The sequence below is a fragment of the Leptonychotes weddellii genome, chromosome 5 (genome assembly GCF_054177405.1).
Source record: "Leptonychotes weddellii isolate Sample4059 chromosome 5, ASM5417740v2, whole genome shotgun sequence".
NCBI lineage: Eukaryota > Metazoa > Chordata > Mammalia > Carnivora > Phocidae > Leptonychotes > Leptonychotes weddellii.
The window spans coordinates 70,330,985-70,355,172 of record NC_138373.1 but is presented as its reverse complement, the minus strand read 5'-3'; the positions used below and the strand labels follow the sequence as shown (position 1 = coordinate 70,355,172).

The window sequence follows — 24,188 nt, the reverse complement described above, 5'->3', positions numbered from 1 at the left end:
AGGGAGGGAGGGAGGGAGGGAGGAAGGAAGGAAGGGAGGAAGGGGTAAGGTGGGGAATAAGTGAGACAGCAGTGTGCATACACACCCTCCACACACAACTCCTGGCAATAAGGAAGTGAGACTAGATCTTTTTCATGAATGGGCTTAACTCAGCCTTGCTGAACTTCCGTTCCCCCATTCACCAGCATTCAAATTTCACCTTCTGACCATCCAAGGCAGCTGGCTGCTGGCCCAGGAACTAGAAGCGGTTTGAGATCATCCCCCTGACCACAGGCAACTGTGTGCTTACAAGAATCTTCTTTTCTGAGCTGGTAAATCCAAAACGATCAGGATGTTTACAAGGATGCCAGGTTTGAGGGGCACTGGCCCCTGGACCCCGCTCCCCTCTCCCAGCCCCCTCCAGGGCTATTGCTTACACCCTGGGGAAGCTGGGAAGTTGCAGCAGGCTGTGCGTGCAGAAGAAATGCTCCCACCCAGGAGCTGGCTCGGGCAAGCGTTAATGCCTGCCTGAAAATTCTGCTGAGAGGCAAGCAGCCCCATTTGGGAGAGGACACTTTAGAATTTCCCTGCTGGAGCTGCAGGGCAGTGGGCTGTGGCTTGTGGCCTGTGTGGGTGCCATTCTTTCATTTTGGATGGGGGTTGGTTGAGGAACAGGGAGCCCTCAGAGCTGCTGTCTTTTTAAAATCGGCCTGGAGTTTGCAGGTGGTTTGTCCAGGCAGTGGAAAGACGGGCTGTGGGGGCTTGAGCTAGCCATTTAATTTTGCTGTGCCTCAGTTTCCTCGGTGGTAAAGATGGGTAATAACACCTCTGGGTGGGGCCGCTGTGACTACTGAATGAGCTAAGGCAAAAGTCAGGGGGATGCCACCTCCCCAGGCCCCCAGGCCCCCGGGCCCCCGGGCTCTCAGTTAGGGGAGCCCCTGCTGCCACCCCTCAGAGAATCAGGGCCAGCTCTGCAGCTGGATGCAGCCAGGGATGGTGGCTGCCACGGACTTCTGATGAGTGGCCTGGAAATGGAGGAATGCAGGGAGGGCCTATCCAGGACACCAAAGAAGGAAGAGGAAGGAGAAAGGTGGGGGGGGGGGGTTGGGGAGGGCAGAGACCCCTCTGTGAGGCCGAGCTGCCCTTTCTCTGCCCGGCTCTCTCTTGAAGCCCCTTTCAGTGGAAGATCAAGGAGATGAGGACCATCATTTTCCTGTCCCCACCCTTGCTCTCCCCTGGTCCCCGTACTCGGATGGCTTAAAGGGGGTCCCCAAACACCCATGTCTTAAAATACTCAGGCCCAGAGGTCGGGCATGGATGGGAGTGACCTTCAGGGTGCCTCTCCACTTCCGGGCCAGGAGCTTTTCCCGAAGGCGAAATCCAGGACAAAGTGCTGGCGAGCTGCATTCCACTCGTGCAGTGGCTGTGCGGCGGGGCCGGGCTCTGGGCACTGGGAACGGACTCGGAAATACCAGTGGGCTTTGTTGGGCTGATTACTCACAGCAAAGGAATGACATCCATTTCAGTGGACTTTCTAGGAACTTGCCTGCAGCTGGAGCGTCCGTCCCTGTCCCTCCGTCCCTCTCCAGCACGGAGAGGCTGCTCGCAGAGGCCCGGTGCCGGGGAGGGTAAGGCGCGGCTTACGGTGGCCTGATGCCAATGGGTCCCCGGGGGGTGGGGGACTGCTGTGAGTCTCTGTGGATGCAGTTGGGCTCTGGGTCCTCCTCCCCTGTGATAACTGGGGGCAGCCTTTCTTGACCTGTTTTTCCGATCTTCTCTCCCTCGGCTTTCCCCACGTCTCCCAGAGCAGAGGCGAGTGGCGTCCCAGCAGGACCGCAGGCTGAAGGCAGGGAAGTAGGACAGTAGGGACGGGATGGGGCTCTCATGGAGGAGCTGTCCGTTGATGGAAGCTGCCCAGCCCCGTGCTGCAGAGGAACATGGGGAGCCCTGCAGGAGTCACACACTTCTCCCCAGCTTGCACCATCGGCACATGGCAGAGCTAGGAGTGAAGTCCATTTTGGGTCAGTTACGAAGCCTGTGGGTTTAGCTACCAGCCTTGATTTTGTGTGTTCTGGATTAGCTCTACTTTTACAAGAACGAGATGAAGCACTCCCTGAGGGGAAAGGCCACATTTTATTTTTTTTCTCTGTCTCTACAAGATACCCGGAACTTGTTTTAAAAAGCAGCGGCCAGACTGTGCTGAGATTGGTGGGGCCACAGCTGCCTGAGGAGACCATGGAGGCCCCAGCAGCCGAAGGGACCCTAGAGCAACTCAGGAACTGTCCCTCTGTGGAGGGCCCTCTTCCGCGCGTGCTGGCCCACCTCTCCCACTGCTGTGCATGGCTGCGATTCATTCCCTTCCCATCATTTTTTTTTTTTTAAGATTTTATTTATTTATTTGACAGAGAGAGAGAGAGAGAATGAGCGCAAGCAGGCGGAGCGGCAGGCAGAGGGAGAGGGAGAAGCAGGCTTCCCGCTGAGCAGGGAGCCCAATGCGGGGCTCGATCCCAGGACCCTGGGATCATGACCTGAGCTGAAGGCAGACGCTTAATGACTGAGCCACCCAGGCGCCCCCATTCCCTTCCCATCTTCCTCATGGCCTGCCTATCTGTGGCTTTTCCTGCCTCATGGCCTCCATTACTGTTTTCTCTTTGCAAATGCCTCTGGACCCCCTTAACTAGTTATCATCAGCACTGCCACCACATGACTGATCCTCTTTCCATTCCTCTTTTCTGGCCCATGATGTTTCTGTTTACTAATGGCGTCTATGCCTCCCTCTCTCTATCTCTAGGCTTCTGGATCATGTCACTCTCTGGATCCTCGAAGAGTATCTCTCATTCACATGTCCTGTCAGGAGCTCTGAGGGCTTATCGACTCTCCCATCTGGACATTCCCATTGGTGAGACTCGCAGCCTACATTCTACAGAAGACAGCAAAAGGCCATCACTGATGGAAGTTTTTGTGGCCAGGGCGGTAGGGTCACATGGTAAAAAGCATATGGCATCCGCTTGATTATCCTCGATTGAAAGACGAGGGACCCAAAACTCAGAGAGGTTAAGCAACGTGCCTGAGGTCATCCATATAGAAGACAATGGAGTCTAGAATCTAGATTAGAACACAAGTCTTCTGCTTCCAAAGCCCTAGAATCTTCTATTCTATCGTGCTACCTCCCAAGAAAAACTCCATTGTGTCTGGTCTGTTTTTTGTGTTGAGAGTCATTAACTACATTTTAAATTATAGCAAAATTATAATTTCTGCAAGGTAGTTAGTTCACTCAGTAGATATTCTTCCACCCTGAAACTTCCATCTTTCTGAATAAACGAAAGCATATTATCATGAGTGTTAATGTTAACTTTAAATAAAACCCTTAGCACTAAGTCTGACATAGACTTGCTTGATAACATTATTCATAAGTGTGGTTAATAACATACTGACGACTGCTGTTTGAAAAAAGAGAAAGCAACAGAACCCCTAATAATAATACTGCAGAAACCTCTTTAGTCCAAAAATGACAGAAAAGCAGTAGCCCTTGGGTGAAGAGGCTTGACTCTTCAGCTGCCATCAGCTGGCTGTGTGGCCTGGGGCACGACAATGACCCTCCAGTCTCCATCAAATGAGCGACTCATCCCTTAGACACGGGGTTTGGCCCAAATAATCTCTCTGACTCCCTTCACCTCCAACCCGCGACGGATCTAGAAGTTTGGCTTTGCAGCCTCGCAAGGGGCTGAAGCAAGTATGGAAACAAGTTGGTAGCAAAGCCACGCCGATAGACCTCCCCAGGCCAGCAGGTGGGGTGGCCCTCCTAGTGCCTGATGGCAGGCACACAGTTCTTGCTGCAACTCCCAAGAGTTCTTATCTGAACCATGCTAACTGATTGACCTTTAGGGGCTCAGAAACTTCCTCCACGTTAGGGCTGACAAACACAGGTCATACCAGTGGCCAAGTCCACTTGCTCTGTTCTCATCTGTTGGACTCGATGGGCAGTAGAATTTCCATCCGCTCAAGCAGCTGCTGATAGCTGCAGGGCCTGGGGTGGTCTCTGTTAGCCCACCAGCTGCTTAATCAGCAGGCAGGAGGAGCTTCCTCTGGCTTCCTCTGGTCTGCAGCTGCTCAGAGCATCACTGGAACAATGGTTGACTTCCACGACAAGAATGTGTCAAACCCGTTTTTTGTTTTTTTTTTTTTAATGCAGAAAATTATTTCAGGTTGGCTTATAAGCTGGTCCAAATATGTTCTCTGGGATATAAAACATTGTGATAAAGTGCCCCAAATAATGCCCCCCGCACAAGCCCTCTGATAATGTTAATTCATTGTTGTTAATATCAGATCTCACAGAACAATGAGATTAACATGATGATGATATATCCAAACTCGACTAACCCTTCTAAGACCAGCTCACATTCCCTTTCTTCCAGGAATTCTTTCTGGACTCCTCAGCCTATATTCACTTCTGGCATTCCTTCCTTCCTCCCTCCCTCTCTTCCTTCCTTCTTCCTCCCTTCCTTCCTTCCTTCCTTCCTTCCTTCCTTCCTTCCTTCCTTCCTTCATAGAATGCTTTTCAAGTGCTTGGGGTTTTAGGTGTTGAGGATATCCTATTCTGGTGGGTGAAGACAGATAACAGGCAATATACAAATTAAAAAAAAATCATCATCCATTCATTCATTCAATCAAAAATTTACTGAGCACTTAGTATGTGCCAGACATAGTCTTAGTATTGAGTCTATTGAATAAGACAGACTTGGGTTATCAACTTCAGAAGCTTTCTTTTTAGTGGAGAAGCAGACAATGAGCAGATGGATGGAACAGTTTAGACATGGTACATGTTTGAAGAAATACAACAGGGGCTTGTGCCCATGGTGAAGGGGCAGGGGACGACAGGGTGCTGCTTTCAGCAAGGAAGTCAGGTTTCTATCATTTCCAGAGAAGTCAAATCAAAATGAAAACTTGTACTGCACTCACTGTCCTATTGTTCAAGACCTCTCTCTCTTAAACTTCACTGGAACACTGGCTTATGGTGGTCCCGGACTGAGTTTGAAGGATTTCTTAAATGACTTCAGCAGAGAAGAGGGAAAGCTGCTCCATAACTTGATTGAAGATACTTCGGCAGGGTCTCAGCTCACGGTCTTAAGAATCTGGCGGTTTGCGGGAACAGGGACAAGTGTGGGGCAAGTGGGAGAAAAGTGCTTCTGGTCTGTAGACCCTAAGATGTACTAGAACATGAAGTCTTGATTTCCAGTGAAAAGCACTAAATGACATCATGGGCAGCTGGAGCAAAGCCTGGCTCTTTCCCAAGCCTGCCATCTGATTTTCAGTCCTAACAAACCACTGCCTCACTTCTGTATCAAGATTTTAACTTTCAGAACACTTTCCTTGTGAGCTTGAGGTTTACAGCATCCTTGAAAGATAAAAGTGACAAATACTATTATCTCTGTTTGAGAGTGAGGAAACAGAGAGAGAAAGGTCAAAAGTCTTATCCAAGGCCACCCAGTAAGTTGGGGGAGAAATCAGCAATAGACCTCATTCAGAGCCCTTTGTTCTTCCCACCACGTGGCTTGTCGGTACCATCATTTACCAAATCTGCATGAAATATGCATCCATTCTTAACTCTTTTGTGCATTTAGAATAATTATCTGATTTGGGACTTTTCTTCGCCGAATGAATTTTCCTTCTCTTTGACTCCCTAGCTGCTGTCTGGAATTCTTTATCTTCAGCCCCAACTTCCCACACCTTCCTCTGGGTGGTGGGGGAGGAACCAATAGCAATGGGCAGTGTGGGAGGTGGACACTTGGGGCTACAGCTCAGGACAGCTGTCCTTGATTATAGAAGGGTGCGCAAGAGCCCCCAGGCATGCCCTGCTCAACACTGGGAATTGCTGAATGCAGATTTGAAAACCTCACCAAGCGTGTTGACCAGCAGGGACAGCTGCTGGTGGTTGGGCTGGTGGAGACCTACAGTAGGTCCCAAGCCTATCTTCCATCTTCCCCTCCTGGGTTTCCTTGTCCTTCAGGAAGATGCACACCAGTGGGTGTGTGTGGGCGGTGCCTTGTGAACCACTGGGAGAGAGGGCCATTTCCAATTCCTATGCCAACCTCCTCACTGGTCTCCTAGCATCTTCTCTCCATCCCCTCCATTCCAATGTCCACAAAGCAATTACAGTAGCCTTTGAAAACAGAACTCTTCATTTTTCTCCCCTGCTCGAAATCCTATAACTCCCTCACCCCGCTCCTCACCCCCTTACCTAAGGACAAAGTCTCAACATGGCTCATAATTGCTTGCACCATATGGTCCCTCCGGCTTACTTCGCCATATGATTTCAGACCCGCTCCCCTTTCCCACTCTGACTCCAGCCACCCTGACCTTTCTGAGCCTCAAGAGAACCAAGGTCTTTCTGCTTTGGGACTTTGGTATAAGCTGTTCCCTCTGCCTGAAACTCTCTCCCCTCCTTGTTCCCTACTTGTTTGCTGAGTATCTCTTACTCAGCTTTTATGTCACAGCTTAAATGTCACCTCCCTTGATTGCTTAGCCTAGATCATATTCCCCATTATATAGCACTTCTCCACTTCTATGAGATCATAGCTCTCACATTTGTACTAAAAAAAAAAAGTTAATTGTTTAACTGCTTAGAAGGTTCTCCTCTATCCCCTCCCTCTCCTCACTCCCTTCTTCCCCTCTTTTGGTTACATGATCTCTCATCATGCCTAGCACACTGCCTGCACTCTACGCATGTCTGTGAATGACTGAATGACCCATATGCCCTAAGGGTTGGGAGGGCATTTAAGATCCTTGAATCTAATGTGTCTCCTTGACAGCATTCCTGCCCAATATCCCCCACCTCTGCTTCAGTGCTGCTGTAGGGGGGCACTTGCTGTCTCTCAGGTCAGCCCATTCAATCTAAGGAAGGAGGGGCCTCACCAGTGGTTAAATGTTCACCCTTAGCATGTTACTTCACTCCTCTTTACCTTTGTTTCCTCATCCGTAAATGGTGATTGTGATAACACCCACTTCACAGAAATGCTGTAATTATTAAATGAGATCAGGCATGTGAAACACAATGAGTTTTTCACCGTGATGGATCAACACTTGTGAGTTATTATGATTAGGACTACTATTATTATATAATCATCATCACAGAAGGTGAAATTTTCCTTACATCGCATTGTGATCAGTTTCTCTACCCATCTGGTTCTACCTGGGGGCTTGCACAGAACGTGTCTGACACATTTCACACGACAGCCATTGACGTCTTTGAAGACAGTATCTTGTTGACTAGGTCCTGTCTTCTCCAGTGTGCCATGGGGCAGGGACCGTACCAGTTTCAAGTGTCCCACTGTCTTGGCCCTCTTTGAATAATCCCTCTTTGTCATGTCCCCTCACTTCTTGGGCCATCCTAGAGATGAAAAAGTGCTGGTCCAAATGAATCCAGGACCGTGGGCAACAGAGTAAAGTGACAAGGAATTATCTAGTCTCTGGACACAGCCAAGGTGTGAGAAGCTTTATGGACTTTTCAGCAGAACTTTGGGGTTTCCGTCTACCATTGTGAGATGGGAGCTGAAGGAAACAATATGGGGAGACCAGGTCTGATCTCAGGCAAAACTGATCTGCTCCAATCTACCATTTATTTTCTTCCTACCTTTTTTTTTTTAAGGCTGTAACTCAGGTGCCTACATGCTACTCCAGCTTACAATATAGAATGCCCTACCTAAACAACTAACCAAAGCTGTGCAGATCCTCTTTTTAGAACTTACCAGTCCTTTAAAATACTTTTTCAAGGTCTTTTCTCTCCTGAGTTAAAATACCATATTAGTTCCTGCTAAAGTGTTAATGACTAACCTCAGTTCCCCTTCCTGCCTGCCATGCCCGCCCCCCTGACCGCAAGGGTTGGATAAATTTGAATTTTAGACATAAATGGCAGGGTCAGTGAAGAAGTTAATTTTGAGCAGGTGGAGATTTTACCCAGGGCTCTCCAACTCACAATGTGCAGGTAGCTTCCTACTGCACCTAGGCATTAAGCTAACCAACCCTACAAATACAATCTTGTAGAAAGGAGGGCCTGTCTGGTGAAGTCAGTTAATATGAAGACCGCCATCTACTGGCAGATGGTATCTAATGGACCCATTGGTGTACTTAGTAAGTTATTGCTACTGCATAGAGTTTCCTGATTGGATTGCCTGAGTGAGGAGGACCAGTAGTCTCCCCTCAGTCCTTTACTCTAATCTTCCTTTTTTATTATTCCTTTTTTCTTTAACTTTGATTCCTTAATGTATATAACATTTCACAGAGCGCTTGAACTGGAGGGGATCTTTGACCTGAAGGGTATACCTGGTATAAGCCATTAACACTTTAGTATAAATTAATACATCTGACTACCAGCAGTCTAGAAATTGAGCTGAAATTCTAAGGATATGGCCAATTGGTTGTCTTCCTTCCTTCTTTCCTTCTTTCATTCCTCCATGCCTCTCTTCTTTTCTTTTTTCTTTTCTCTCGTTCTCTCCGTCTTTCTCTCTATCCCTGTATCTCTCCCTCTCTCTCTTATCATTGAATTTAGAAGTCGTGCTCAAAAACAAAATATTACGTATGAATAGGAAAGAATGACAAACATTTTTATTTACCAAGGGATAGCTGTGGACATTTTTAAAAGGTATCAGTCCACTGGCCTTGCCTACCCTATCAAAATTCATTTGTGCTTATTTCTGAATCCCTGAAACAAATGCAACTCCTCCTGATATCTCCCCAATCTTTGAGATCCCTTATTTCCAGTTCCTTCAACCCCTCTAGCAGTCTCCTACCTCCCTTTCAATAAGAAGTATAAATATTTTTGCCATATTCTAAAGCACCTTTCATGTGTGGGTGTGTTTGCTTCATGCATGGCTCTCTGGCCTCTTGTCATGGACTATTGCTTCCTGAAGCCATTTGGCTTCTCTTTCTTAGTACCTCACCATTGCACTAAGTATAAATTCAGCACTGGTTACCCAACAAGATATGTTCATTGGTTAGGGCTCAAACAGTGCTGAAATGATGGGCAAGAAAGTGTTTAGGTTCAGATAACATTCTAGGTCTCCATACACCTGCATCTGTGTGTGGGTGGCAGGAAGGGAAAATAATGGTTTACCAACTGGAGTGTGAGTGTGCCTGAGGAGACAGGAAGACTTTCCAAAGGATATTCAGGCATGAATTAACTTAAGGGAATCAATTTCCAGATCCTCAATTCCTTTTCAACCCTTCCCTAAAGTTGATCTGCTCAACGCACCTGCATTGGCTGGTTCTCTGGTCTTGCCTGTTCTTTCTCAATAGCCCTTAGCTCACTTTATAAAAAAGAAAAAAAAATTTTATTCATCCCAAAACTGACTATGGTGCATTGGGCCAAGTATAAAAACCTCCATGGCATCAAGGGGCAACTGAAAATATTAAGGAAGACAACATAAATCTCTAAAGCTTTGTGTCTTTCCATCTTATACATATTTCTGTTAAGGGCAAAGCATGGCATTAGAAATGGGGTACTTTGTCTCATTTGGAAGATATTTTGAATTCAGATTTATTGCACAGTGAGCTAGCAAATGTGATTTTTTTTTTTGTATAATGAATCTCCTCATCCATACCCTAATGATTGTCAAAGAAAATACTGCCACCATGCAAATTCCATAAAAATAAAGTGAGTGAAGATAGGAAATATTCAAGGTGGTGGTGCATTACTACAACCAGGTGATAAATGACAAATTCATGGTAAGATTTCAAACTCTCTCACTCTCTCTTTCTATCATCTTAGAATTAGAATGTAGAATGTTTGTCACAAGGACATATGTTAACACACATTGATTTGGATTAAAAAATGAAGACTAAGTGGGGTGTTTTTCTTGTTTGTTTGTTTGGACAGAGATTAAATCTACCCTGGATGATTAATTTTACAATGATGACTGCCTTCAATGATTAGGCTATGATTTGTGAATGTTTGTGAATGATTGTGGATGTTGTTCATAAACTGTGTTAAATCTGAAGCTTAAATTAAAAAAAATCTACGTCTTTGAAAAGTTTGGCAACAATAAAAATTAAGCATACTATAATGTAAAATAATTTTATAAAGGTTTTTGGCAAATGTGTACTGAAATTAACACTATTTCAATTTATCTTACTCTTTCTAAGTATATCGAATTAGAAGGTGCCTCCAAGAAAAAGAATAACAAGGATACTTAATCTTTTGATGAGTCTTGGTAAAGCATTTTAGGTGACTCTTCAGAAACAGAGAAAGTTAATGACTGCAAAGACTGGACACTAGGTATTTGCAGGTCAGATGTTTTCCAATTCTTTGCTTTCAACAATATCAGAGGAGGACCTAATCGAGTTGTCAGCTGATAGATTATTAAAAATAATTCTTGATGATAGAGCAGTATGTTATTTTTGGCATAGAACTTGGAAAGAGTTCAGAGAGTTAAATCATATTGCTATAATAAAACTCCTTCCAAACTTATTTATGTGAACAAAGTTTCCCAGCACTACTTCTATAAAAATGAAAAGCAGGAATAAAATAGATACTGCTCCCTGTCTAATTCTAATAACAAGTAATATCATGCAAGGCTACAGAAAGTAATTAAAAATTAAAGCCTTAGCTCTTTCATTAAGAAATAATTTTTGAGTAAAAAATTCTTAATTGGACTTATTTGGAGGAAATAGAGTTACATGCAGTTGTAAGAAATAATGCACAGACATCCTGGGTAGCTTTTATCCAATGGTAACATCTTGCAACACTATATAGCACAATATCATTACCAGGACATTGATATTGATATAGGCAAGATACAGAATATTTCCATTATCATGAGGATTCTACCTTTCTTCCATCCTACCCCTCCTTAATCACTAATTTGGTCTCTATTTCTGTTATTTTGTCATTTTGAGAATGTTCTATAATAGAATCATGAACTATGCAACCTTTGGGGATTGGCTTTTTTTCACTCACCTATGTTTCCTGGAGATTTATTCAGGCTGCTGTGTGTATCAGTAGTCTGTTCCTTTTTATTGCTGAGTGATACGCCAAGGTACGGATGTACTACAATCTGTTGAACCATTCACACAGTGAAGGACACCTGGGCTGTTTTCAGTCGGGAGCTATTAAAAGTAAAGCCTCTATAAATACTTACATACAGGTGACTATACGTTTTCATTTCTCTGGCATAAATATCCAGGAGTGCAATTGTGGGATCACGTAGTAGTTGCATATTTAATTTTTCAAAAACTGCCAAACGGTCTTCCAGAGTGACTTGTCCCCTTTTTCATTTCCACCAGCAATGTATGAGGCATCCAGTTTCTCTGCATCTTCACTGGCAGTCAGTGGTTTTACTTTTTTTAAACACATTATTTTGTAGTAGACTTTAAATCTTAGAATCAGTTTAGATAGAAAAGTTGCAAAGATAGAACAGAGAGTTCCATGCACCCCTCACTCAATTTCCCCTATTGTTCACATGGCACATCTGTCTGGTCCCCTTGTCACAACTAAGGAACCAACATCGACACATCACTTTTAACCAAATGCCACAGTTTATTTAGATTTCATTAGTTTGTCCCTAATTAGTTTTTTTTTTTTGCATTAGGGGATTCCACCCAGGCTACCACATTACTTTTCTCTCTCATATCTCCTTAGCCTTCTCTGGTCTGTAACAGTTTCTCAGATTTCCCTTGTTTTTGAAGACCTTAACAATTTTAGAGGGTGCTGGCCAGGTATTTTATAGAATATCCTTCGATGTGGATTTGTTTCGTTTTTCTCAAGGTCAGACTGAGGTCGTGGGTTTGGGGAGGATTGCCAGAAAGGTGAAGTGCCATCGCCATCACGTCCTACCAAAGGTACTTGCGATCATGACGGATGATGTCAAACTTGATCAGCCGGGTGAGGGAGTGTCTGTTAGCTTTCTCCACTGTCAAGTTACTCTGTTTCTCCCTTCCCATAGTTTGTTTACTCTTCAGAAGCAAGTTACCAAGGGCAGACCACCCTCAAGGGGTTAGGTGGTTAATCTCCACCTCTTTGAGGGAGGTTCCCACATAAATTTTTTGGAATTCTTCTTTATGGGAGACTGCACCTTAAAAAAAATAATATACATTATTCTTTAGAGCACTAAAAGACTTCAGAAAAATTGAACAGAATACAGGAAATTTCCACAGACATATTCCCTCTCCCCCTTCACCTCCCCTCCTCAGCAATTTCCCCTATTATTAACATATTACATTAATGTGGTACATTTGTTAAAATTGATAAGCAAATATTGATACATTGTTACTAACTAATGTTCATATTTTACATTAGGATTCACTCTTCTTTTAAAGTTCTTTGGGTTTTAATAAATGCATAATGTTATACTTTGCCCATTACAGTATCAAGATACAGTGTACAAAATAGCTTCATTGCCCTAAAAATTCCTGTGCACCCTCCCTTTCTCCCCTCAAATCCCTTACAAACAATGATCTTTTAACTGTCTTCATAGTTTTGCCTTTTTAGAATGTCATATATTTAGAATCATCCAGCATGTAGTCGTTTCAGATTGATTTCTTTCACTTAGCAATATGATTTTGAGGTTTCTCTTTTCATGTCTTGATAACTTATTTCTTCTCAACACTGAATAATAATCCACTGTATGGATGTACCACCATTTATTTATTCAATCACCCATCGAGGGACATTCATTATTTGGCAATTATGAATAAGGCTGTTATAAACATTTGTGCACAGAGTTTTGTGTGAACATAAGTTTTCAATTCATTTGGGTAAATACCAAGGAGTGCAATTACTGGATTGTATGGCAAGACTACCTTTAGCTTTGCAAGAATATGCCAGCATGTCTTACAAAGTAGCTGTACCATTTTGCATTCCTACCAGCAATGAATGAGAGTTCCTATTGTTCAATCTCCTGGCTAGCCTTTGGTGTTGTCAGTGTTAGGGGTTTTAACCATTCTAATAGGTACATAGTAACTGTTTTTTAAATTTACATTTCCCTAATGATGTATTATGTTGAACACATTTTTATGTTTATTTGTAACTATATATATTTTTTGGTGAGGTGTGAGATCTTTTGCCCACTTTTTAATTGTATTGTTTGTTTTCCTATTGTTGGGTTTTAAGAATTTTTTTGTATATTTTAGATAACAGCCCTCTATCAGATGTATGTTGGCAAAGATTTTCTCCCAGTCTCTGACTTGGATTTCCATTCTCTTAACAGTGTCTTTCAGGGGTGCCTGGGTGGCTCAGTTGGTTAAGCGACTGCCTTCGGCTCAGGTCATGATCCTGGAGTCCTGGGATCGAGTTCCGCATCGGGATCCCGGCTCGGCGGGGAGCCTGCTTCTCCCTCTGACCCTATCCCCTCTCATGCTGTTTCTCTCTCTCTCTCTCTCTCAAATAAATAAATAAATAAATAAATAAATAAATAAAATCTTTAAAAAAAAAAAACAGTGTCTTTCACAGAATAGAAGTTCTTAATTTAAATTAAGTCCGACTTACCAGATTTTTTTGTTCATGGATTGTGCTTTTGGTGTTATATCCAAAAGTCATGGTCCAATACGATGTCATGTAGATTTTCCTCAGGTTATCTTGTAGAAGTCTTATAGTTCTGTTTTTACATTTAGGTTTATGATCCATTTTGAGTTAATTTTTGTGGAAGTTATAAGGTCTGTGTCTAGATTACATTTTTTTTGCATGTAGATGTCCAATTGTTCTCGGCAATATTTGTTGAAAATACTCTTTTTTTCCATTGAATTTCCATTGGTCTTTTGCCAGAGATCAGTTGACTATATTTGTATAGGTCTCTCTATTTTGTTCCACTGGTCTATTTGTGTATACTTTCACCAACACCACACTGTCTTGATTACTGTAGCTTTTATGGTAGGTCTTGAAGTCAGGTAGTGTCCATCTTCTGACTTTGTTCTTCTTCAATATTGTGTTGGCTATGCTGGCTTTTTCGTCTTTCCATATAAACTTAGAATCAGTTTGTGGATATCCACAAAATTACTTGCTGGGATTTTGAGTGGGATTGTGTTGGATCTATAGACCATTTGGGAAGAACTTTGATACTTGAACAACATTGAGTCTTCCCATCTATGAATATGGAATATCTCTTCACTTTTTTAGATCTTTGATTTCTTTTGTCAGAGTTTTGTATTTTTCTTCATATACATCTCTTATACATTTTCTTAGATTTATATCTAAGTATTTCATTTTGAGGAGTGCTAATGTAAATGGTGGTGATTTTTAATTTTTCAATTATAAACATTCATTGCTGGTATATAGGAAAGCAATTGACTTTTGTATGTTAACCTTGTATCCTGCAACCTCTTTATAATCATTTATTAGTTCCAGAAGGTTTTATTTTGTTAATTCTTTGGGATTTTCTACATAAATAATCATGTCATCTGTAAACAAAGAAAGTTCTATTTCTTCCTTCTGAATATGTGTATCTTTTACTTTCTTTCTTGTTTTATTGCATTAACTGGGACTTCCAGTATGACGTCGAATTGGAGTGGTGAGAAAGAATATCTTTACCTTCTTGATTCAAGTGTACTTTATTTTAACGATTCTGAAGAGTCGGTAATGATATCTCATGATTATACTTGCATTTCCTTTATGGCTAATGATATTGAATAAATTTCCAAGTGCTTATTTGCTGTCTGTATATTCTCTTTGATAGAATACATTTTCATGTCTTCTGCCCATTTTCTAATTGGATTGTTTGCTTTCTTTTTAGTGTTAAGTTCTGGGAGTTCTTTATACATTCTAGATATGAAGTACTCTGTCAGTTTGCAAATATTTTCTTCCTATCTTTAGCTTGACTTTTTATCCTCTTCACAGGGTCTTTTGCAGAGCAAAAGTTTTAAATTTTGATAAAGTCTAATTTCAGTTTTTCATTTTATGGATCACACTTTCCGTTTTATGTCTAAGAACTCTTTGCTTAGTCCTAGATCCTTGTGATTTTTTTTCCTAAAAATTTTATAGTTTTATAATTTACAGTTAAATCCATGATCCATCTTGAGTTAATTTTTGTATAACATGTGAAACTTAAGTTGATTTTTTGTTGTTGTTGTTGTTCTGTTTGTTTTGTTTTTAATATATCTAAGACTACCCAATTGCTCCACCACCATTTGTTGAAAAGGCTATCTTTTCTCCACTGTGTGGCTTTTGTACCTTTGACAAAAAAGAGTTGGACACATGGTGTGGGTCTATTTTTGTGTTTTCTGTTCTGTTCTATTAATCTCTATGTCTATTCTTCCACCAATAACACACAGTCTTGATTATTGATTTATTGTACCTATAAAGTAAATCTCCAAATCAGGGAGAATGGTTTTTCCCAATTTCTTTTTCTTAAAATTGTTCTGGCTGTTCTAGTTCCTTTGCCTTTCCGTGTAAATTTTAGAATAATCTTGTGACTACTTGCCAAAAATCTTGTTGAGATTTTGATAAGAAGTGTGTTGTACCTGTATAACAATTTGGAGACAATTGATATATTTGCTGTGTTGATTCTTTCAGTACATACACACAGCATGTCTCTCCATTTCGATCTTACTGATTTCTTTCATCAGCATTGTATAATTTTAGGCCTACACATCCTGTGCATGTTTTGTTAGATTTATACATCAGTATTTTGGCTTTTTGATCAATTGTATCATGGTATTATATTTTTTATTTGGGTGCCCACTTGCCTATTTACAGTATATGAGAAACAATTTATTGATTTTTATATGATTATCTCATAGTCTGTGACCTTGCCAAACTCATTTGTGTGTTCTAAGTAGTCTTCTGTAGATTCCTTGGAATTTTCTTCATAAACAATCATGTGATCTGCAAATGTGAGTAATTTTATTTCTTTTTTCTGATCTATATGATTTTTATTTCTTTTTCTTGCTTTATTGCCCTGGCAAGAGCTTATATTGCAGTGAAAGCAGACATCATTGCCTAACATGTTCCCAATTTTAGGAGGAAAGCATTTAGTCTTTCACTTTTAACTACGATGTTAGGTGGAGGTGTTTTGTAGATTTTCTTCATCGAGTTGAGGAAGTTCCTCCCTATTCCTTTTCTTTTTTCCTGAAAGTTTTTATTTTGAGTGGATACTGATTTGCCAAATGCTTTTTCTGCATTGGTTGATATGATCACATGTGTTTTTTTCTTTTACTTTTTAATATGGTTGATTACATTATGATTTAAAAATATTGAACGAGCCTTGCATCTCTGGAATAAACCCCACTTAGTAATGGTGTATAATTTTTTTTACATGTCATTGAATTCTATTTGCTAATATTTTATTAAGAATGTTTGTCTATATTTATGAGGTTTATTGGTCTATAGTTTCCTTCCTTCCTTCCTTCCTCCCTCCCTCCCTCTCTTTCTTTCTTTCTTTCTTTCTTTCTTTCTTTCTTTCTTTCTTTCTTTCTTTCTTTCTCTGTCTCTTTCTTTCTTTCTCTCTTCTGTTCTTTCATCTTTGGTTAGTTTTGGTATCTTGATAATCATATCTTCATAAAATGAACTAGAATGTGTTTCCTCCTCTTCTATTTTCTGAAAGAGATTGTATAGAATTGGTATTAATTCTTCTTTAAATGTTTGGTAACTTTCTCCACTGAGCCATCTGGGTCTGGAGATTTGGGGAGGGGGGAAAATTATGAATTCTTAATTGTCATAGGGTTTTTCAGATTATCTCCTTCATATTGGGTGATTTATAATTTTTTATAATTATTTGTAAGTTTGTGGTTTTTGAGAAATTGATCCATTTCATCTAAGTTGTTAAGTTTATGATAGTAGAATTGTTCCTAGAATTCCTTTAATATCATTTTGATGTCTTCAGACTCTGTAGTGATATCCCCACTTTCATTCCTGATATTGATCATTTGTGTCTTTTCTCTCTCTCATTATTTTTTCTTCTTTGTCAGTCTTGCTGGAGGTTTGTCAATTTTATTAATCTTTCTAAAGAATCAGCTCTTTATATTACAAATTTTCTTTATTGCTTTTCCATTTTTAAATTTCATTGATTTCTCTTCTTACCTTTATCATTTTATTCCTTCTGCTTGCCCATGGGTTTATTTGCTCTTCATTTCCTAGGGTCTTGAGGTGGGGGATTTTGTTATTGATATGGGACTTTCCTCTTTTCTAAAATAAGGATTTAGTGCTACATATTTTCCTCTCAGCCCTGCTTAGCTGTGTCCCATAACTTTTGATATGCTGTATTTCATTTCCTTTCAGTTCAATGTATTTTTGGATTTCCCTTGAGACTTCCTCTCTTCCCATGGATTATGTAGAAGTGTTTTGATATTTTCCTGTTATTGATTTCTAGTGTGATTCCACTTGGCTGGAGAACACAGTCTATATTATTTCAATTCTTTTCAATTTGTTGAGGTTTGTTTTATGACCAGGATATGGTATGTATTGCTACCTTTTATTAAAAGTTTCTTTTCTTATTGAATTGTGTAATATTTTATGTTGTAATATTTTATGTTGTCTTGATCAATTGTACTACTAATAATTGTTATTATAACCTAATACTGAATAATAATTTTGACAATTAGAACATAATAGTTACAGGGACACCTGGGTGGCTCAGTTGTTTAGGCATCCAACTCTTGATTTCAGCTCAGGTCATGAGATCGAGCCCCAAGTCGGCTCCGTGTTCAGCGTGACGTCTGCTGGAGATTCTCTCTCCCTCTGCCCCTCTCCCCCACCACATGTGCATGTTCTCTCTCAAATAAATAAATAAATCTTTAAAAGAAAAAGACTTAAGCAAATTATGGTCAAATGGCTTAGTCACAGAAATTCGGCTTAAACTGGCTTACCAACAAATGAAGTCTGGCTTCTCAGTGCAGACCTCTTCCACCTCCGGCCAGCTGGATGTCTCCAGGAAGGGCCACTGCTACTTGAGGAAGAAGCATAGTGCAGAGCAGGGAGATGGGAGGGGCTTGGTGAGAACAGGCAACTAGCTTCTTGTCCCAACTGTAGCTTTGTGTCACCTTCAATAAGTGGCTCCTCTTTTTTGAACCCTAATGTCTTTATCTGCAAAAGCAGGGGGTTGGACTGGAGATTTATAGGACCCTCCAGTCTGAGGACTCCATGATTCTAAGTCTCTTCTGGCTGGTCCCAAATACAATCCCCAAGTCCCAAGCATTCCTCAATATTTGCTAGAGTTCCTTGCCTAGAGTCTTTAATTTGGCACTTCCTTTGTCCAAGTTCTGCCAACTTATTGTCTCCCCTGCTTACTTTCTCCAAGAGTATCAGAAGTTCTCCATGTTCTGTGCTCCAGCTACTTCCTCCAGCTGCCTCCCTCAGCACACAGGGTCTGTGCCTGGCTCTTTCTTGACTCGGTCCATACTTCCTGTCTCTGTGATGCCATGCTTCCCATACTTCTCTGTGACGCCACTCCAATGCCAGTCAGCCAGGCACTTTCTAATTCCTGGGCTGTTAACTCATGAATGTGGTCCGCACCCACAAGATAGCATTCAAGGGAAAAGCTGCTGACCCCTATACATGGGCAGCTCTTCTACAACACCTTGGGAGTGACTCTTCTTCCCTACACAAAGGAGGCTTTTGGACCCCAAAGGCTGCAGCTCTATTGAAGCTGAAAAATGGTGGTTTTCTCATATAACACAGATTAGTCTTTAAACCTGCCATTCAAGAGAATATAGCAGATCGTCCAGGGGCACCTGGGTGGCTCAGTTGTTAAGCATCTGTCTTTGGCTTAGGTCATGATCCCAGAGTCCCGCATGGGGCTCCTTGCTCAGTGGGGAACCTGCTTCTCCCTCTGCCTGCCTCACTCCCTGCTTGTGTTTTCTCTGTCTGACAAATAAATAAATAAAATCTTAAAAAAAAGTTTTAAAAAAGAGAACATAGCAAATAGCCCAGATAATCTAAGACAATATGGAATTTAAATATTCTCTTTCATGTCTATAAGCCATCAAAATATCTGGGAGCCATCCAAACACATTGATGTTTCTCTACACTATAATTGGACAACCAGAGGGGTGCCTGGCTGGCTCAGTCTGTGGAGCATGCGACTCTTGATCTTGGGGTTGTGAGTTTGAGTCCGACGTTGGGTGTGTAGATTACTTGAAATATAAAATAAAATAAAATAGGACAATCAGGTACTATGTGCCTGAAGGGATGCAATAGGAAGTACACTGCACCATCTGTGTGGTGTTCTTGCTGATTAAATGAACCTCTCAAGCTTTTGGAGCTAGACCTTTACAGGAAACACGGGAGATAGAGGAACAAGTCAAATACGCCCCACGGAAGCAATCCAGCAAATCCAGATTGTGAAGCATTCGTCCAGACAATGGACATAGTTTCTTTAATAATCAGTGACATGGAAAAGAAAAAGAAAGGATGAAAGTGTAAATTAAGAAGCTTAGGAGACATGAAACCAAATGCGGTACGTGCATCTTATTTGTAACCTAAGTTAAACAAGCCGAATGTAAAGAGGCATTTTTGAGACAGGAGGAAAAATTAGAGCTGAACTGGGTATTGGGTGATATGAAGAAATGTTTATCTGTGTGAGGTGTTTAGTTTTGTGATTCTGTAAGAAATCGCTCCTTCCACTCTCCTTTCCCCTCTTTAGAGCTACATATGGAAGTATTTAGGGAGAAATGACACAACGTCAGGAATTTTCTTTAAAGTACTATAGAAAAAAAAAAAGAGAAAGAAGAAATGGATAGATGAAGTAAGTAGGCATTTGAAGGCAAAATGTTGGTAATTGTTGGACCTGGGGGCTGGGAGCTCATTTCCTATTCTGTGGTTTTTCTGTATGATTAAAAACTTACAGTGTAAAAAAGCTGAAAAAAAAAAAAAAGGTCTGGGAAATGCCAGTCTTTTGGCCTCAAAATGATACGTGACTGTTGGCAGAGTCCATACTCACATCTCTGAGTTTAGTGTCATGGTAGAGAATGAGAGTGCTGGAGTCAGGGCAAGATGGCAATCCAAGCTCTGTCACTTACTGGGTGGGTGACCTTAGACGACTCGCTAAATGTCTCTGAACCTCATTTCCTTACGTGGTTCCTGTGGGAGCAATTGAAACACACACATAAGGTGCTCAGCAAAATAGACATTCAAAGTCAATAGTTTAAATAGAAGCTACTGTCATTGTTAACCTTAAGCCCAAAGCATCAGAGAGATCTTTGTCAGGCCATGCATCTTAGCTTGGGTTCAGAAAATAGAAATTCAGAGAAGTAAGAATCAGGAAAAAACGTGCAAAAAGTGGCCCACACACTCAGGAGGCACAAGGGTCCACACTCCCCAAGCAGAAAGCTATGACTGCTGACAGCGGCCTCATTAACCTCCAGAGCCCAGGCCAGGTAGGGGAGGGGGCAGCATTCTGAGGATGAGGCCAGGCCTCAAGCAGAGAAGCCAGCCAATTAAGAGCCCTGGGGGAGGGACAGGGGCCCGGGGGGAGGGACAGGGGCCCGGGTCGAGGACTCAAGTGTGCCTCCCAGTTTGTACTGCACCCACTAGGAGCATGAGTTGCTGGGAAGAATCTAAATATGTAGTGTGTTGTTGTTGAAATGTTTCCTTCTGACAGCCCGCTGTGCATTTTCTCTCATGGAGCTCATATTCCCCAAACTGGAAAGTGAAATCGTTTGCAGACTCCCAAGGGAAGCTAGAGCCCCAGATTCATTTTTCCCTAGAGAAAGCATGTTTGCTGGAAATTAGAGAAGGTAATTGGAGAGGCCTCGGGAAGAAAGGGACCTGCAGGGGTCATTTAGTCCATCCTCCAGCCTCCAGGCAGGAGTGAGACTAACCCGTTCCAGATGGCAGTTGTCCCTGTCTGCTGGAGACCGCCAGCAGAGACCCTCGCAGCCTGACTCAGCAGCTCATTCCAGAGGAGGCCCAGCGAGCGCACAGACCTTGCGTCTACCCTGGGCCACGTCATTGACTCGCTGTGGGTCTTGAACCAGTCATTAGTCTTGGACCCCAGTTTTCCAATCTGCAAGATGAGGGGATTTGTTACCGCCTGGCTGTTCTGGGATGAAATCCTAATACCCAATGGAAACAAGCTCTGTGCCCAGGAAGGGGCCCCTATGTAAAACAGTCAGCTCTTTGAAGAGGTTTAAATAATCTTGTAGAGCTTGTCGGAATAAATAGCTTATCCGCACTGTTCCTTCTTTCCTTATAGAATACAAGGAGAGGTGGCCAGTTTTTTTCCCCCAGAGAAAAAACTTTCCCCTGGTTCCACAAAAGTCCTGTATTGGTATCGTCGGCCCCGGACAAATGGAGGCGTCTAGCAGTGAGGAAATACCCTGAGGCATTGTTGTTAGGGCAATAACAACGTGGAAGCAGAACTCAGGACCCGAGCCCGAGCCAGGGCCTTCGCTGGCACTGAGTCTGCGGAGCGGAGGAAGACAAGCGAGGGGAGAGCTGAAGTCTAGGGACGGACGCCCCGGAGCCTCAAAAACACGGCAGCGCAGGGGCCAAAGAGGAGTAGAGCCAGCGCTGGGGTTCCCTTGTGGCGCTTCTTATTTTTATGACTATTTTTTTAGTGGAAGTAGAGTTGACACACTAGGTAGCGTCAGTTTCAGGTGTAGGACATAGTGATTCCGCAGGTCTCTACGGCGTGCTAGGCTCGCGAGTGTAGCCCCCGTCTGTCACCAGGCCCGCCATCACACCACCACTGACGAGGAGCCAGAGCCGGTTTAATTTACTGAGTCCCCTGCGCCGTACCAGGCACTGTGGTGAAAAAGGTGGTCCAGGCTCTCAGGAAGCTTCGGGGTTCGTGGGGAAGACAGACACCCATCCGTCGGCCTGTACGCGTTGCCAAGGAGAAGCTGGGAGCTGTGGGAGCTGTGGAAAGGCAACATGGCCGCCGGCCCCGCCAAGTCCTCAGCGGCAGAGGAAGCCCGTTATCCGAGCAAAGTCAGTGCGACCTTTACGGTCGGTGACTCGCACTTGGCCCTGGGCCCTAATCATACTTGGGCTCCTGTCGGTCTCTTCTACAGTTCCTCAACTCTGGTGTCTTTGAAATTTTTTTTTTTTTTTTTTTTACCGAGTTCACAGAGCACAAACTTAACCATTTTAAAGTGAAAATGCAGTGGCATTTGGTACATTCCTTACTGTTGTGCAACCACCACCTCTCTCTACTTCCAAAACATTTCATCCCCCCCGAAGGAAACCCCATACCACTAAGCAGTTCCTCCCTGTTCCTCCCTGGCCCCAGACCCTGGCAACCACCAATCTGCTTTCTGTTTCTATGGACTTGCCTCTTCTAGATATTCCACACACATGGAGTCATACAAAATGTGACCTTTTGGTGTCTGGCTTCTTTCACGTAACATCGTGTTTTTGAGGTTCATGCACGTTGTAGCATGTATCAATACTTCATTCTTTTTTATGGCTGAATAATAACTCTGGTATTTTCATAAAGGTTAACAAATGGAGATTCTGGAGAGCACTGGAGTCAACGGGGAGGAACCTGGCTCTACCAAATATCAGCTAATTACTGTGCACCTCAGTTTGCTCATCTACAAATTAAATGGTAACGCCTGACACCTTGCAGAAAGGCTCGGAGATAAAAGGTGACATACTTAGGAATAATAATACATTTTCCAAATATAACTATTAATTTATTTTTTTAATAAATAGATTTTTAAAAAAGATTATATTTATTTATTTGACAGAGAGAGAGGGATAGCGAGAGCAGGAACACAAGCAGGGGAAGTGGGAGAGGGAGAAGCAGGCTTCCCACCGAGCAGGGAGCCCGACGCGGGGCTCGATCCCAGAGCCCTGGGATCCTGACCTGAGCTGAAGGCAGACATTAACGACTGAGCCACCCAGGCACCCCCCAAATACAGCTATTTAAAACTTCCTTTTTTTTAAGATTTATTTATTTATTTTAGAGAGAGAGAGAGCATCAGTGGGAGGGGCAGAGGGAGAGAATCTCAAGCAGACTCGCTGCCAAGTGCAGAGCCTCACTCGGGGCTCGATCCCAGGACTCCGAGATCATGACCCGAGTGGAAACCAAGAGTCGGACACTCAACCGACTGCACCACTCAGGCACCCCAACTATTTAAAACTTCTAACAACCATTAATTAACATCTCATGTGTACATCTTATCTCTCCAACTACCTGTTAAGTTCCTCAGGGAGAATGTCTGTGTCATGTCCATTTCTACCCTCACAGCACTTAGAATTATGCCAGCACTTATTAGCTGTTCAACAAACGTCTCTCAGGTAGATGGCTACTTGAATAAACGAGTGGATGTATGGGTGAAGTGCCACCTGACCTGTGAGGGAAACTGCTTCCTTCCAGGTCACTTGATCCCTATATTCTCTGAATGAATGAATGAATGAATGAATGAATACATGGGTGGAAAGGAAGCATTCCCATCTGGCCTGGAATTACCAGACTCTGCCTTCCCTCTCTTTAGTTATGCCCCACTGGTCCTAGCCCAGACTACTAGCGCAAAGGAGAAAGCTGGTGAAAATAGCCATGGCACCAAGGGAAGGCAGAGTTTCATTCTGAAAATGATGTCCTAGGCAAAGAAGAGTAGGGGTTCTGAGACCATCTCCTCCTGCACAGAGTCCCCCCAGCGTTCTGGTTCTAAAGAGGATCAGTATGTATGAGGACTGTAGGTGCAAGCTAAGTAGCCTCACTTAGGACATAATCCAACCTAACCAGATCTCCCTGAAGTTGGCTAGGAATAAGGAGGCATGTGGAGGAACAGCTCTTATCATCTGAAAATTCACTGTCTCCATCCTTCAGTTGTGAGATAAACTAGGGGAGAGACACCTGGGTGGCTCAGTCAGTTAAGCATCTGCCTTCGGTTCAGGTCATGATCCCAGGGTTCTGGGATCGAGCCCCGTGTCGGGCTCCCTGCTCAGCAGGGGGTCTGCTTCTCCCCCCTCCCCTACCACCCCCTCCCCCGCTCATGCTCTCTCTCTCAAGTAAATCAATAAATAAATAAGTCTTTTTAAAAAATGAGATCCTTAAATATTCCTTTTTTTCCCTAAATATTTCCCTCTTAATACAAGTATATCTTCACAAAATAAAATTGCAAACCTTGCAACAGATACCGAGTCTGCTCAGGTGGCCTGAAGTGGTGTCAGCGGACTATGCAGATCACGGGTGGAGCCACTTGGAGAGGACCCGGCTGAGGCGGCCGGTGAACAGGTGCAGAGGGCTCCGGAAAGAGGGTGTCGGGCCTCCAAAGAGAAAGCCTTTAGTATCAAAGGGTTAAGAAAAGGACCCCTGAAGTAATTGTTGAAGGACTCTGTA

At 42.8% G+C, this 24,188-nt stretch overlaps 2 long non-coding RNA genes across 2 annotated transcripts in view; one reads left to right on the top strand and one right to left on the bottom strand.

The window, feature by feature from the left end:
* Positions 1–13,341, top strand: part of LOC145721708 (uncharacterized) — a 67,184-nt gene extending 53,843 nt beyond the window's left edge. Inside the window, exons 4-6 of the long non-coding RNA XR_014145560.1 lie at positions 2,771–2,878; positions 11,738–11,811; positions 13,179–13,341. This is a non-coding gene — a long non-coding RNA (uncharacterized LOC145721708). The remainder of the gene's footprint in view (positions 1–2,770; positions 2,879–11,737; positions 11,812–13,178) is intronic.
* On the bottom strand, positions 11,508–19,974 carry LOC145721709 (uncharacterized). Its single transcript, XR_014145561.1, has 3 exons — positions 19,839–19,974; positions 17,767–17,843; positions 11,508–12,044 (listed from the first exon to the last, which is right to left on the bottom strand). It is a non-coding gene; the product is annotated as an uncharacterized LOC145721709 (long non-coding RNA).
* Positions 19,975–24,188: the final 4,214 nt, after the last annotated feature.